The 12328-nt window shown below is 49.7% G+C and overlaps 1 protein-coding gene across 1 annotated transcript in view; it reads right to left on the reverse strand.

Moving 5' to 3' along the window:
- LOC144155742 (uncharacterized) overlaps window positions 1–9898 on the reverse strand; it is a 61111-nt gene extending 51213 nt beyond the window's left edge. Inside the window, exon 1 of the mRNA XM_077687356.1 lies at window positions 9587–9898. The gene's annotated coding sequence lies outside the window, so the exon portion shown is untranslated. The remainder of the gene's footprint in view (window positions 1–9586) is intronic.
- Between the last annotated feature and the right edge of the window lie 2430 nt (window positions 9899–12328).

The raw sequence follows: 12328 nt of genomic DNA on the forward strand, positions 1-12328 counted from the left end.
AATGACGCTCTTGTGTTGGCTGCTGAGATTATCCAATAAGTCTTCATTAATTTGAAGAAGGATGTCCTGTGTTGAGAGTCCGGGGCGGAAGCCAAACATGGTATGCGGGAGGTGCACCTTGTCTTCCAAGTCCGGCGATAGTCTGCGTGCACCATATGTTCGTAGAGTTTGCCCACAAAAGAGGTAAGAGAAATGAAGCGCAAGTTACGGAAGTTAATGGGTTTGCCTGGCTTTGGAATAATGGTGATGTCTGCGTGCTTCTACTGCGCCGGTAATTGTCCTCGCTCTCAGCTTTCATTGATGTATTGGAGGAGGCTGTCAATGGTTTTGTAGTCAAAGTTTCGGAGTGTTTTATTGTTGATGTGATCGTGTCGTGGTGCTGTATTGCGGGTCAGTATGAGAATAGCAGCAATAATTTTTGTCGTTGTGAAAGGGGCATCTAGGTCCGGGTTGGGTCTTCCAGCGTAATCGGGTAACCACGTGGTTGGGGAAAGAGTGTGAAGAGAGGCGGTGATGTCGCGGGGGAGTTCTTCCTCTGTGCCGCAATAGTTGTGCATGAGCCGCTGGAGGTGTTGTCCTGTAGTTTTGCTTTCCGTGCGACCGAGTAGCGGCCGGAGAATGAGCCAGGTGCGGCGATTACTTAAGGTACCTTGTAAATGGTCGCAAACCTGGTTCCAGTTTTGTCGGCTGAGGGTGTCTGCATATTCCTCAGCTTGTTTAGTCAGCTGTGCAATTCGCAGTTTAAGCTTGCGGTTGTGTTTTCGTTTCTTCCAGCGACGTATCAAGTTCTGCCAGGCGTCCCAGCCGGGCGTCATTGCGGCCAAAATATTTTCTGACAGTAACAAAGAAACGTGTTCTCTCCAGCTTAATTCCTGGAATGAAACGTTTGATCCTCGCTCGAGAGGTAAGCTTGTACTTAGATTTCTTTGGCCTATGCATTTTTGGCTTCGTCTAGAAACTTTTAATAAAACGGTTCATTCTTTTAAACTATCTCCCAAACAGAATGCAAGCATTTCTTTGGCACTATCCTCACTTCTCTCAGTGGTTCAGAACTTGGAACTCCTCCCCTCCCAACTAACGCCAAATGGATTGCACCTCAATCTACAAGCATTGTTGCCAAATATAGGACTCTACTCTTCTAGAGTGGCCTAGCACGGGTGGTGTAACAGGGGCCGGCCTCGACCTTGGAATCACCGACCTTAGACTAAGCAGACTGCAACTTCTATCTCTTAATTCCCCTCTCCAAGTTCCTTTTGTGTCTCTCCACTTCATTGATGGGTTCAATGACGGAATATATTTACACTGGACAGAGTTCGAACCACTCATGCGAGGGGAAGGGGAAACACAAGAGAGAGAACCGGTGGTCTGCAAAGGTTCTGTACTTCCTACGCCTGGGCAGCCGGTGGACCACAGATCAGCTGTTTGTGGCATAGAGTGCACGGGCGGAATGGGGGGGTGGTGTGGGTGTAATGACGTCCAATTTTTTACTGCGAACACCTTATATGTCTCATCAAACAAGAAAAGTGTCGTTGTCATCGGCGTAAACACGAATGGTACCCAAATGACCGCCGCTGTAAAGATAGAATAAATGAAGAGGCATATGGTTCGTGTAGGATATGAACCACGGGTCACAGAGCACGAACCAAGTGCATTTACACCGCGCTAACTTGGCACCCTGTCAGAGGGGGGGAAAGAATTAGCCTGGTACGTGCCGCGTGGCGGGTGAACTTGGCGGCACGTGAGTAAAACAGGCGCACGTGGAGGAGAGCTCTGACTGCAGGGAAGCTGCCGCGTGAATGGCTGCCAGTCCGCCTCTCGGAGTGATTCGCGTCAAAAGACGAAGAACCGGTAGCCAAGAAAGAGACGACGCAAACACGATTTTGCAGTAAAGTGTCTTTGATAATCGCTATTCCGTTTTGTCTTCAAAGCACTTAAGCAGACTCGAGTTTCCAAGAAATCATAAGTTTTGCCAAATCGTCGAAGACGTTCCCGGCTATATTTAAGGTCTCACGTGACGGCGTAGCCAGTTTATGGGCGTTCACACACCTAGGGGTGCCCAAAAAGATCGGGCGGTCATGTGTTGAGGTATTTTCTCAAGTAAGTACCAGAAGCCCCACTGTCCGACCACTGCAACTTTCCAGATGTTACTCCAGATCATTTAAATAGTACGGCATTTTCTCTTTTTCTCTAACGCAAATGATGTGGACTTGTCCTCTAAAACCCTCCTAGTCAACCGCGCACATTTCCATCTCTAGCGACGAGCAACGGAAGGCCGTTTTGCTCCGCGAGCAAGCACTACTACAAGAACAACCCATAAAGCTGGCGGAGGACGCCGCCAGGTTTGACGGAAGGGGTTGCCGGAAGGGTTTGACACCACTCTTCTACGAATCAACCTTTTTACGCAGCAACTGACAAAAGTTTCCCTGCCCTGAGGGATTTTCGAAGTTCTTGTTGCCTATTTTTATGCCGAATTGAGCTCACTTGCCATCTTTGTTTACATCCAGAGGGGGAAACAGCTTTCTCAAAGCGAATGTGGTCTGGAGGGAGGGGTCTGTAGCATATGCAGTGTCATGGGTGGCGCCTTTCTGGAGTAAGGGTCGTCTATTCCATGGATCAATGAAGACGGAGAGGCTCTGTGGACATCGGTAAGTGGCTGCACTGCGATTAGAATAGGGAGGGTGAAGTCACTTGCTGATTGGTGTGGCGGAGGTGTCATCCGTGTACAGTTAAACCTGGATGTAACGAACCCCTATGTAGCGAATTCCTGGATTTAACGAAGTTTTTTTTATTCCCCATTGCCGCCCTAATTGAAGCCCATGTGTTTGCGACATCTGTGTAACGAAGGCCTTGCGGCGCTTAATCTTGATGTAACGAAGTCGATAAGCTGGTCGGTCATTGTTTTTCGTGCGTTTGATGAAAGTTGGGCGGGAGAAATTAACTTGTAGCGGCCACTTCTTCATTGACAGAAAGCGCTGTATACCATCATCATCATGGTCCGGTACCATCGACAGCAGCGCGTGGCTTCGGCGCGCAGGACGAGCCACGCGCCAGAAAAAGAACACCCAGGCTTCTGCGCTGCTCGGCCATGCTCTACGGGCGCTCCTCGGTTCGCGGGTTTCTGCTGCCACCGAATCTCCTCTGTGAATAAATGTAGGCCCTTCCGCACAATCACATCGGCACCTACAAACTAATCTAGCGAACACTAGCACTACTGTAAGGAACCAGCGGGATCGACAACGTCTAGAATCGTGTAAAAGTGAAATCCGGCTTTATGGTGATAATGAACGAAGCGGCTAACGCCATCCCGTGGCTAATCTAGCATCCGCTTCTGGTTTCGCTTGTGAAGCGTGACACCACATCAGGTAGCAAGAGTAACTACACTTCACAACTTCTCTATGACCTGCCTTTTTTTGCCCGCACCGCGAACTACCGTTCGTTTCCATATGTGAGGGCGGCGTCGGTCGAGACAAGTTTTGAGGGGCCAAGTCCTCTTGTCGGCGTATAGACGCGCATATCTACTGCTGTCTGTTGCATCGGTTTGTCGGTGATCAGTTCTGCGGCCAGAAAATGAAAAGACAAGCCCGCAATTTTAAATGGCTTCTCCGCCGGCGAGAAAGAAAAATGTCGCCGCCTGATACAGTATCTCGGCTAGCACCCTCTCAACAATTTCTAGTGCGGGAAGGAATATCAAGTTCGCGAAAAGGTGCCCTTTAAGCACATGTTTGGTTCTTGAAACGTGTTAAGGTACCGAAAAAGTATCAAAACGCAAGTGTAATACTTAAGTTATGTTTGTGAATACGGGGGGTAAGTGACCTTGCTCTTTTGAGTGCCGTGTAGTGCCAAAGCTCACGCTAAAGCAGCAGTCGTAACTCACGGAGTTTCTCAATATAAACAAATCCTTGAAGGGGTGAGTTCACCTTCACTGACGTCTAGCATTTTGGCTTTTTTTCTGCTTCATTCCCGCGACACTTAACTAGAAACCTGCATGTAACGGAAACCAGTATGTAACGAAAAATTGTGAACTTTTGTCAACTTCGTTACCTACATGTTTAACTGTATATCTTATTTGGTTTCGTTCGTGCTTCGCTTGAACACTGCGAAGTTTCTACAGAGTCAGGTGAGAGCTAGCAGGATAACCTTTAGAGCTGATTTGCCGAAGTTTGGGTCGGCAGCAGTAGATGTAGGCATGGTCTTCCTGGAGTGATGAGTAATCATCATTATTATTGCTTGTTTATGTCGAATGCAGGACGATCGCCTCTCGAATAGGCCACCCACTTTTGCCCTGTGCTGCTCGAGACCGTCCGTTGTCTCCAAACTTTACATTTGGCCCTGTCGAGTTAATAGGTCACACTAATGATGAATGCTGTCTATTAACGCTGTGTGCAGTGATGTAGTCAAGCCAGGGTGGTTCTTTGGTGTCTTAACCTGCATTTTTACTTGCAGCACTGAGGTCAAGTACACCGTAAATGCTCTGCCAATTAACGTTCTCTCTCTCTCTCTCTCTCTCTCTCTCTCTCTCTCTCTCTCTCTCTCTCTCTCTCTCTCTCTCTCTCTCTCTCTCTCTCTCTCTCTCTCTCTCTCTCTCTCTCTCTCTCTCTCTCTCTCTCTGACAGATTGGTTTGGTTCAAAGTCAAGGTTAATGTGGTGGTGTGCATGGCCGGGTGGGTACAGTTCTTTGATGTGCCTATGTACATGTGCTCGTTGTACTGTATTAGGTGTGCGGCCTTGTGAGCTAACGTACGGTATAGTAGTTGACCCCCGACTAGCTCTGCTAGAGTAAGCACCACCAGCCGTACATTAGCGCCAACGGAATCCGACGACTCACGCACGGGTTCGGGTACTCGCGCACGATAGACTACGGCTCCACCAACAAAGTTGAGGCTTTGCTTCCTGTTAAATACAGGGGGCGAACCCGATAACCCTGTCGCTCACTGTGGAGACAAATATTTCATTCGGTCGCTCAAGTGTCAGGTATACTCAGACACAGGTATCTGTCGTCGTGGCCGCGCGGAGAATTTTTCCCTGATCACCTGCGCAGACGGAATCTCCGAGCAGGGTACCGCTGAGCTAGCTCGGATATCTGCCACTGTCGCCGAGGGAGTAGGGACTTCTGAATCGACCAGCACCGGCAGAATCTCCGAATCGACTTCCCACGAGCAGGGGTCCGAATAGGGTTCGTTGAAAAATTGAGGTTCCTGCGAGGGAGGTGCCAGCGGGTGGTGCCAGCGGGGTGCTTCTCCGGAGCCGTCTTCGTTCGCCACTCACCCGGTACGCTAGAGTTCCTCTGTACAGCTCCCGCAGAGAGCTGTGTAGAGGAACTCTAGGTATCGCGGCGACGACGCGCCACGCACGGCCAGCACTCCCGTGACCACGCCGTTGGCCAAGGTTGAGTTCGCGAAGCCGGTTGCCGTCGGTTCTACCACGTGCTGACGCGTTGCACTTTGTGAGAGATGTGAAAGACTGCGGAGAAAGCGATCTGGGCCTGCCAGTCATGGAGACACGGCGGCAAGTTCGGAAACCCGTGTCAGGTGCAACACCTGGGTGTCCGATGAAGGGAGAGGGGCCTCCATCTCTGCTGTTTCTCCAGCCTTGCACCACTAGTGGAAGCTGCGCCTTTTTTTAATTCCTTGAATGCCAACCAAATTAGGAGCACAATTTCATTGCGATCGACGAGTTCTTTTTAGACCTCAGGCCACGGAGCGTACTTAGTAGTCCTAGGCTGCAGGTAGCTTTGTTATCTGCAGGCTGCAGGTATCTTTGGCATCCATGCCACCGTAATGAATGCCACCGGATCGCGAAGCACGGCAGGCACCCATAGTGAAATCGGTGGAAATTATGACGAAGCAGAAAGCGGACCCCGCTGAAGGCGAAGCTTTCTTCGCTGGCTCTGCGTAAACAGGCCTTCAGGAAGCTCCGAAAGCGCCCCTGACGAGCAGGGGTGGCAGCAGCGCGGCATCGCTTGAGCCGGCGATAAGGCGAGCGTCAGAACAGCGAGAGGGGCCAGCCGGATGTTCCCGCGCAATCTCGCTATCTGCGGCGCATCTCCGCATAGATCGCGCTGGCATGCAGTTTTGCCTAGAGTCCCTATATATAGCTCCCCTAGGGGAGCAGAGTTGCGCGTCCATCCGCCATCTTGAGTTTCAGGTCGTGCGGGAAAGCTACCTTTCTCGTATGTAGGCCGCCGCGCCGGCGGCAGCGGCGAGGAGGAGTGGCGAGGAGCGACCGGACAAAAAAATTGGCCGCGTATCTGCTCCTTTCGGTGCAAATGCCGTCAAAAGACGATAGTCTTTATCGGTTTTTGCGAAGTAAATGCCTCCCTTCGCTTTCCCGCTCACCTCTCATGTTGTTCCTCTTGCGTCGCACTCCTCCCAAGGTAAATACGCCAAAGGTTTGCTTAAATCATTTTAAATTTCCCGCGTTCCACTGCTCCAAACCGATTGTCTCTATGCGAACGCTGCCGTACGGCGAAGACGCGCGTTAATCGAGGTGCCCTACTTCAACGTTTATACAACCGCGTTTCCCTACTCCACGTGCGTTGCAAGCAGAACGTGGAACCTATCTAGTGGAACCTTGCGTAACTGTTGCCGGTTTATTTCTTAAAATGGCGCCAGAAGCTATAGTGGCGCGGGCGACAGCAGGCGACGGCGGAGTGAATTATTTTTCTGCAGTTGATGAAGTATTTAATTTCAGAAAAGTCGAGCATGTTTGATTTTTTTATAAAGGAGCACTGCAAATATCACTTTTGTATTGATTTGTTGTCTCATATTTCCGTAATGTCTTGTTCTTCTTCAACAATGTTGACAAGTATGAACATTACACCGGACATAGATGGGTAGATTTAGCTGTGACTATATAAGACTATTGCGCAGGCATTGTTTTGCTTTGGCCGGGTGGCTGAATCGAGTCACAGACAGACAGACGGACAGACAGACAGACAGACAGACCAAAATTTCTGGGTTTAAGTAGCCCAAGAAAGACTATCGTCTTTAAAACTGGCGCACGATTCTCGGCTGCGTGCCGCCGCCGCTGCCGCCGCTTCCACAACCACCGATGCTCAGTTGAGCAGAACTGACTGAATACGGGGTCGTGTGCGCAGCACTGAAAGCGGGCTTTCCTGCCGAACTGGACCTCGTGGCATGTGGCAATCAGACGCGCAACTCTTGCGCTACGCGATATACAGGAACTCAAGTTTTACCCGCTCCGGCCACCGCTCCCGTGCTGCGTATTATTTTTGCAGCACCTGTACTTGCAGTTTTCTTTGCGCTATACAACGGGGAGATGTATGACAAGCGCCAGCGGTTCAGGACATTTGAACGGTTATGACTGTATAAACCGCTTGTTTTTCGAAACCTCTGTTTGGGTCCGTTATGCCGTAACGCCATGGGGCTCTGCTTGGGTCCCTTATCTCTCTGCGCCGCCTGATCCCGGCAGTTGCTAGACGTTGTGACAGCAAACGAGCTACGACGACAACGCGGGCCCCTAAAGGGCTCTGCACGTAAATCGTCATTCTCCCGTCACGCTACCTCGATGCAAGCCGTTTTGGATGCCCACTAACAGCATTGAACGGCTACGCGGCATTCACCGGCACATGCGCAAGACGCTCTGTTACGCACCGAGCATCTAACTATACCCAGTTGCAATGCTGGGGGGAGGGCATTTTCAGAGGCAGTATAAGAGTATCATATAAAATGGGAAATGCCGCGTAGGGTCTCCTATTTAGTACTCCCACGATACCACATGTATTCCTAACAACTCTATATATCAAGCCCCTTGAAAAGTGGCGTTACGGCTGTACGCAAATATATTGCCGTGAAGACAGCTTTAGTGGTCAATATACGATGTTTGGTATCAAATTATGAGGGCCCTAGCACCTGTTAAATAGCTTTATCACACCACATGTTGCTGTGCACCAAGCATTCTTGAAGTCGGCTTCACTACTTTAAAAAATGCATTGCTAAGAACACAAGTTTTCAGGAGCAAAATAGCGGTCTCGTAAAAAACTGCGAAGGCCCTGGGGAATTTTTATATACCTCCGCAAGACTCCATTCATTAGTGCTATGCATTGAACCACTTTAAAGTCTGCTTCACTGCTATACACGCTTAGGATGTAGAGGCAATGTAAACGGTGTTCTATGAAAATATGAAAACCGATTGCACTTGAGCACCAGAATTTTCTTATGGGGCGTAAGTTTGACACGTGAAGCTTTAAAGGGACCCTGCAACACTCATCGTGCAGTGAAAGTAAACCTGCGCGACGTTTAGATTAGACTTCCAGGACACCCGAGCCAAATATTACACGTGGACGTGAACCGGTAAGCGCGCAAATCGCCGTGAAAGACGCGGAAAAACCAACCGCTCTCTCTTCAATTCTCCTCATTATGCACCCCTGGCATGGCCTCTGCGACGTCAATCGGGCCATGGCTGTCCTGGCTGTCCTATTGGCTGTCGCTGGTCAACTTCGCGGCTAAATTCTGGCATTTCCTGTAACGATCAGCCGTCGACGGCGCTGTGTATGAACCTCTTCTATGTTTGAACCTGTCCGCGTGTTTCTTTTGTTTTGAGTGCGCGCGGAGTTTGAGTGACGAACTAAATATTGAATTTTCAACGAGCCCACTCGACAACAAACGTTTATTGCTCCAAAAACGCCCTACCAGCCTGAGCGCTTGCTTGCGAGCAGGCCACCATGCCTGCTTTTTTGTGGCACCAGACCGGAAATAGGTCCGTCCACGTTGCGGGGAAAAGGACGAAACTCCCCGGCCAGTGACATATCGAAGGCCACCGAACAGAACGCCGCGCGCCGCCCCCCTCTCCGGGAGAGAGCGCGCAGCTTTCGTCGCGTTGTCCGCGGTTGAGTTGAGAGGGAACATTTATGCGCGATTTTTCATCGCGCGTAGTTTCGGTGATAGTGAACGGATTTTCATAATTCTTGCGGGAGGAGATTGCTGGGACAATAGGCTTTACCCCAAAATACATGCCGAGTAGTCGATGGTAAGTGTTTCAGGGTCCCTTTAAGACGGACAGAGGGTGGTCCTCAGTGATTCAACATAGAGGGAGAGTATAAACTTTTATTTCCAGCAAGCGCTGATGTCGTGACCATGGAAACGGCACACATTTAAATAATTGGCGGATCCCACGCAGAGGTGGGAATAGACGTAATGCAAAGCTTTCATCGTGGCATACCTGGATTGAAATGAACTGTCGTGTGACATATTTTAGTGTTATTGTTTTTGGCGTAGTTGCTGATTATTCGAAAAGGTGAGCCGCGGCTAGTGCGCCCAGAAATACGAGACGTAAGGAAAAACGTTCAAAGTTTTACACATAGGAACTGGAGTTTCCCCAGCCGACCCTTCGGGCGCCCACTGAGGAAACGGGAGTTATCTCGTGCAACTTCGCCACGCCCCCGCCCCACTGCAAGTCGCTGACCGGGCCCCGCGTGCGCGATAAGCTCGGTCCCGTCGTAGAGTATAAGATAAAACCCAGCGGTGGAGGTGCCATAAAGAAGCAGCAGCAGCAGCAGACCCCTCCAAACATGGCTGACAAGCCAAAGAAAACTTGCCTTTAAAAGAAGGCGAGGGGCGATACGTACTTTACGACGTGATGAAGCCCTCCCGGTGCTCGCCTCGGCGCAGCCACAGGCGTCTCCAGTGCCCTTGTCGGCGTATGCCACGCCTCGTGTCGCACATCAAAATTGTTGGAGCACCTCCGGTCTGGCATGAATCCGGCGTAGTCGGGCCGGAGCCGATAAGCACAGCCGAGCGCACTCACATCGCTTCCGGCAACAGTCACGATTGCTACATTGCTTCTTGTGGAGAATGCCCCGGGAAGCTGCACGCTGCCGTAAAATTATGCCTCCTGCTCTGGTTTGCCAAGGAGAAAGAGAGAGAAAACATTTCAATGAGCTCAAGGAAACGTGGTGGCGCACAACCCGTCTTAAATTACAATGTGCAAACGCTTTTGTTAGGTACAAAGTGCTATGTAACTTCCCTCGTTTTCCTGAACGTATGGTGCCCTGCTTTTCAAGTTCGAAACGGAGAAAATATGCTTACCTGCATCATTTTTTTCTACTCCCAAACTGCCGTACAGAATTATTTAAAGGGGCCATGAAGACAAAATACACGCTTGTTCAACATGAAAGAACTAGCTGTTGGTAACTCACGCAGCTTTACTTCAGCCACGAAACGAAAGATGTTTTTGAAGCGAGAAAACGGAAGAAACTTTGATTTTTTTTTGCACTATTTTGCGCTACATTTACGTCTAATCGGTACGAGGGACGTAGTATGAACCAGCACTAAAAATGTGGTTTTCAGTTTGGTAACTGCACGTTAGCATTCAAGTGATGCGAAACTAGGTGCCCCGCTACAATAGCCCATCCATGTTTCTCGGAGGGGCCGTAGTTCACCCAAACCTATCTAGTTCACCCATCTGTGACGTCATAGAGAAGTCGCCGAAAAGTGGCAGGGGAGTCGTTTCGGTTTCACGTCTTCTTTCACATAGTGATTATGCGTTTGAAGTTGGCGGCACATTTGGCATCATCGTTACCGGGACAAATCAGTCTCTTTAATGAAGCAAACTTGTATTTTCTCTTCATGGCCCCTTCAAAGAGCGTCATTTTCGTTGCTGCACTCAATATTCTTCCACATAATCCTCCTACCCACCCCGTGATGCTGCTGCGTACTCCGGCTCACACCGGTGTAGGTGTTAATGAGAAAGCACACCAACAGGCCCGAACTCTGATATCCCGGAATCCCTTTTTTTTTTTTTTACCCTTACACGTGGCATCCCCGAGATGTTGCATTTGACACTTCTGACGTACAGAGATATAACTCACCATTGCCGTCTCCTTCGCAAGAACCTGCCACTCCCGCACCCTTCACTTACTCCGACGGCGGCCTGCATGCGGCACCTCTTACAATAACACACTTTCCCGCACGGCATTGTCCTTGTGCACACCCACCTACAGCAATTCGCCTCCCCTCACTGCCCCTCATGCGACACCCCGCTGGAAACACTCTTCCACTCCCTATGGAAACACTCTTCCACTCCCTATGTCAGTGTCCGCGCGGACCCTGCCCCCTTATTTCCTCAGCCTCTCAGCGGGAGCTGGCACTGGGCAACTCTGACCTGGCCACACAAAAGGCAGTCATGGCCAGAGCCCTGCACTCCCCGGGGGCCCACTGGGCCTCCGCACTGAGCCCGACGTTAAGGTAAAGTGGTACTATACCTAGCTTTTATCTGAAGGCTACTTCATTCGAAACAGATAGATCCTCTAAAAGTAGTCTTCATTCCTAGACAATTTAATTTATTACTCTTTCTTTTCTTTCATCATAAAATATTATTCAAATGTGGAAACATTAGAGCCCCCTTACGCGAAAATCCGGCGTCTGCACCAGCGTGACCGTGCGATGGTCACAAAAATGGACGATGGCGCAAAGTCGTAAATGTGAAGGAAAGCCTTCGGTGAACTTGGCTCTGGAATTTTAACCCGAGGCCTACAGAATACTGGTGCAAAACTGAACACCCTGCACCAAGGCCGACATTTTGGTACTCTAGGTTGTAGCTGACTAAATGTGAACCTAGGGAGCCCGTTGTATACCCTTCGACATACAAACATCGCTAAAGAAATGCGATAAGGCCTACAGGAGTAATCTGAACATGCTAATTGAAAAATGGGGAAGAAAAAGAAAACAACAGACGCTAAGTAAACGCAGCGGAGGAAAAAGATCATGACGATAATAATGTAGAAGACGTAACGCACGATTCGAAGCCTACGGGAGTGGTTCCAGCATGCTTATTGCAGAAGTAGAGCACGCTTACGCTAATGGCGATGTGTAGGGCCAACGATGATTGATAAACCTTCTTAGTTATAGTAACAGAGATAAGAAAACAACGCAATGGAAAAAGTATCATGCCGATGGTTATGAGAGGGTCGCACCATCAGGCACAGTTCTGCGGTCGACGATGTCTGTAATGCCCGGATTCTAAAGGGCCTACATTAAGCGGCAGCTGTGAAGCGTGCCACGGAAATACGCCTCAGACGGAGGTGCAACGCAATACAAAAATGCCGCATGGAGAGCCAAGAGGCGGGCGCCCGCTGCAGCTAAAAGAAACCACGAACAACACACACAACAGCAACCGTTACAGAACGATGATTCCACGCCATACACATATCTCTCTGAGTGATGACGAAGACTTTGCCGCAACAAAAGAAAACATAATTACGGTCGAGCCACAAATAGACTAAGAAGATCTCACAGCCTAACGTCAAATGTAATTCTTTCACATCATCACATGTAAGCAGCCTTAAATGTCCCCTCAGTTTTTTCTTTGT

This window comes from Haemaphysalis longicornis, unplaced genomic scaffold (genome assembly GCF_048455015.1).
Source record: "Haemaphysalis longicornis isolate Haplotype H1 unplaced genomic scaffold, Haemaphysalis longicornis Haplotype H1 scaffold_1, whole genome shotgun sequence".
Classification (NCBI taxonomy): Eukaryota; Metazoa; Arthropoda; class Arachnida; order Ixodida; family Ixodidae; genus Haemaphysalis; species Haemaphysalis longicornis.